Raw genomic sequence first — 4271 nt, forward strand, 5'->3', positions numbered from 1 at the left:
ACGATAAAGAAAACAAAACATTTTCCCACGGTTATTTAGCTAGTTGGCGAAAGCACCATGCTCTGAGTAGGTGTTCGATAATTATTAAAAATTATATGTAAATTAAAAGTCTCCATGCTACATCTACAATATTATTTTTAAAGAATTATTAACTCTATTAAATTCAGGATTACTCAAAAGTTATTACTCAGCCACCACTGAAGTGACAGACCACTGTGTTTTATGCTGCTTCTAGCCAATGCTACAGAAATAATCCTGACTACACCCATGAATTTAAATGAATTGTAGGCTGGTGTGGCCACTCTCCACACATATCATAGTTCTCTCCTAGAAGACATTTCAAAATATTACTTAGAAATCAAATTATATTGGCATGTACACTTATCTAAGTTTACAAAAATAAACAACCAGAACTTGCTTATAATTTTTAAGTAGCCCCTCCCCCTCCCATGTGAGTTGATAAACTTGGCCCTAAAATCTTCTATGCATTTGAAACAGCCAAAGGACCTTATGTCTTATGCTGGGCCTATATTTGGCTCTTAAATATAGTCTGATGGACAATTATAGACTAATTTGTGTTTAATACCAATACCAAGCCTACTTCTTAAAGAGAAAACAAAAATGCCTGTATAAGATCTGGTCTACTTATCTGTAGACCCTCTGCAATATATTCTTAGCCCTTCATGAACATGCTGTATATTTTTAAACTGCACAAGGCCCTTTGCAAGTAGGAATGGTTTCTCCTGTTGTTTGGCACCAGTCCTCTCTCTCTCTCTGGTAAAACACTGGACACTCCATAAATGTATATGGACTTTAAAACAATGCAGATTAAATATTTATGGTGTCAGAAAGTGAAGCTTCTTGCTAACAATTGCAAAAGTTTACCAGCTGATAGAGAGGGACTTACTTACTGGCTCCCAAAAACTCCAGCCTTACCTAAAAATAGTGTCCTAGCTTCCCAGCCAAAAGGACAGACTAAAAAAGCTGTCTTTATTGAGCTCAAAGACACAGACTTCTACTTCACCACAACCTTCAATACTATGGTATTTCCCATTTTAGAAGAATTTGTGTAACAACTTGTTTGGTGGCCGGCCACTAACTTCACTTTGAAGTGAATACTAGCACTTCACAGGGTCCACATGTGTGAAAACTGTGGAAAACGTCTTGACACAATACAGGCCAAACAACATGAGCCACACAAGATTACTTATTTCTAAATATTAAATTTTAGACTACAAATGAACATCACCAGAGGCCAAAAAACAGGTCACTGGTTCCTTTCCACAAAGCAATCTGTAAATTTTTTTAAAAAAAGATAAAAGTTTCAGATCAGGAAGCCTATGGCAAGAATATGCCTCCATCTATAAGCTGAAAATAAATTTTAAAATCCACATTTGCTCTTCAAAGAATAAAAATAAATGTAATACACACAAGCACTGCTAAGTTTCAAACGCAAGCAAATGTGATGCGTGCACTCACAAAAGTATCTTGGTTTATGTCCACTTTTCTCTCCTGAGTTTTTTTTTTTTTTTAAGGTAAAATGTCAACTGTATGCTTCAATCTGCAAAAAAAATAAAGCACAGCTTACTCTTCTTAAACAGATGTTGTGATAGATATGAATTTCAAAACCCAAATGCTACCCAGATGTGTTAAAAAAAAAAACCTGCGGTAACCAACCTACCATAACTTAATTTTCTCAATAAATCATAGTAAAATATGTGTGAAGTTCAGAAGATTGCTTGTGGAAAATGTAAAATTAGCAAACTTTTCTCCTTTTCCTCGTGTGCTAAACGCCAACTGTTTACTAACACGTTATCAATGTCCTTGAAATCCAAAGCATTAGAAGTTACATTAAATAAAGCAACGCCTTGAATTCACACACCAAGTGTGACCAGAAAATAATGACAAACCAGACTTATCCTTAGTAAGCGAAACAAAACTCGACGCTATCCTTTTTATTTCAAAATAACTATGAGAGAGACAAGTACGATTCCATTTTCCAGAAAATAAAAGCAGGAGCGACTGATCTGCCTGACATGATGCTTTGCAATGGAAACGGTGTACGTCCGTCACAGGAGTCCCACCGTCTGTGGGCACACAAGATCCACAGGCACAATCACTGACCGTCCGTGGAGCGTAAGTGGACTTACACACGGACACCAAACCATGGGTAAAATTAAGACATCCAACTAAAATTACACAAGGAAATTTAAATAGGCAAACTATAAGCGCCCCTGGTGAGGATCCTGATCAAAGATCGCTGCTAACAGTATGCGGCTCTGGGTAAGCCCCACGAGGGCAGTAGATGTTGGAGCCACGGAGAAAGTTTGGTACGTTTGTTTTTGTTTTTCTTTCTAAAATCTAGCCTTGCCTGTACGCCCAACCTGACAGAATGAATTATTTGGGAAATAAAGGTGGACCCCATCAAATTACTTAGTCCCGGCCTTACCCTCACGAGTTGATTAAAATAAAGAAGGGAAAAAAAGGTCGATCCTTTTTAACTGCCGGCTCACCTTACACATCTCACCAGCACGGTAGTTCTTTAGTGATCAATTACTTCATCCAATGCCTGAGGTAAACAGAAAAAAAGTAAAATGTGTCTGTACACCAACCAGTCACAGTCACCCATCAGCAGCCAACCTTTTCTATCAGCCTGGAGTGAGAGGGCATCGGAATTTCAAATGGAAAAAGTTACCAAGATGGTGCAGGGGCTGAAGCTTGTAAACAAGACTTACTTCAAAACAAAAAAAATTCCAGTGTGATAAAGAGATTACAAAACGTTCTGAAAATCCACAACTTAAAAAGCCATCTCTTTCAGCACTGACTGACCTTACTTCCAAAAAAAAGAAGAAGAAATGAAGGAGAAAAACCCATTAATGTGAGTTTGAGAGGGTCAAATGAACAACAAAACTAGCCAGGGCCACTCCCCCAGCCCCCACCCCGCCCAGGAGTTATACATATCCCATTAATGATTTGCCTGAAAAGTGTAAGTTGTGAAGGAGAAGAAACAACAATCTTTTGAGTTCCAAACAAAACCCAAGGAGCCCAATCCAAAAAGCATCCTCAGACGCGGGCTCCCAGCTCCACCTGAGGCCCCTCAGCCCGGGGGGCGGGGGTAGAGGCTCAAACAACTTGGGGGGAGAGGCAGCAAAGCCCCGAGACAGAACTGCACCCCTGAGCCCCAGGGCAGGGGCGTCCCGAAGGACCCTCCCGGGAGGGGAAGTGTGTTTCCATGTTTATTGATGTGCTGGCTGCCCAAAGAGAATTTCCGAAAGGGGGCGGAGAAAGGGGGGAAGAAAGTGAAGCGGAGGCCCCAGCTCCGGGCGGAGGAGGGCGGGGGCGCCCCCCTGACCCACTTTCCCGGAAAGTATTATTCTGGTGCTAGGCCAGTCCTTGGTGGGTGATGAGAGTTGCCTACAGACAGACTATGATCTCAGGGCAGAAGCCCAGGAATTATTGTCATTATTATAATTAGCAACAAAAATGACGATATATATCTTACAAGAGCTATCCAGCTTTTCTCAAAGCTCCACTGAGACCATTTCTATTTGTGGGCGGCTGTGCCAGGGCCATGGTATTCACGTACTCCCCTAGACAGCCCTAGTTTGGTTTGGTTCACTCACCAGAGAACCACATGCCCCAAGTTAGCTCAGCGCCTGCAGAAAGGCCTGCCCTGAGTGCAGGTGCAAGTGAAGACCTTGATGCTGCTGTGTGCCAGCCTGGAGGCCCATCTGAAGGGGAGTCTCCAGGAGGCCTGGAGCCTGACACCCACCCGCATTTTCTAAGCACTTCCTGTGGGAGGCACTGGAGCTTTACAACACCCCACTTTGTCCTCACTACATCCAGCCAGAAGGTTGGACTCCTGCCCCCACCCGATTTCTCAGAGGAGGGAGCTGAGTCCCAGAAGGCAGGGGGCATGTGCTCAAGTCACTGAGGTGGTAAGTGGTGGCTCTTGGATACAAACACAGCGTATGATCAGGAAACTCTGCCTTCAAAAGACTTCTCTCTCCGCCATCTCAGATTCTACAAGGCTCCCAGCCCTTCACAGAACCCCTAGGGAAAAAGTCTCCCACCCTTCCTCAACCTCCCCTAAAGCCTGTACCTGCCTCTCTCTTGGAACTGCTTCTGCTTCCAGCACGCTCACGGTGAGGGCAGGCACTGCATCTTCTCATGGGTTTATTTATGCGCATGATGTGTCTGTTACTGCTCCAGATCTTGGGTGCGCGGCGGCAGGCTCCCGCGACCCGCTTCTCGCCCCGGGCCCCCGGGGG

General features: G+C 43.4%; 1 protein-coding gene across 4 annotated transcripts in view; it reads right to left on the reverse strand.

The window, feature by feature from the left end:
• HELZ (helicase with zinc finger) overlaps positions 1-2818 on the reverse strand; it is a 120927-nt gene extending 118109 nt beyond the window's left edge. For 3 of the 4 annotated variants that reach the window (XM_015572446.1, XM_006776674.2, XM_006776672.2), the window contains exon 1: positions 2514-2818. The gene's annotated coding sequence lies outside the window, so the exon portion shown is untranslated. Of the gene's footprint in view, positions 1-1479; positions 1564-2513 lie in introns of those variants that run through there. The other variant, XM_006776673.2, reaches the window with a different exon arrangement.
• Positions 2819-4271: the final 1453 nt, after the last annotated feature.

The sequence above is a fragment of the Myotis davidii genome, unplaced genomic scaffold (genome assembly GCF_000327345.1).
Source record: "Myotis davidii unplaced genomic scaffold, ASM32734v1 scaffold69, whole genome shotgun sequence".
Taxonomy (NCBI): domain Eukaryota; kingdom Metazoa; phylum Chordata; class Mammalia; order Chiroptera; family Vespertilionidae; genus Myotis; species Myotis davidii.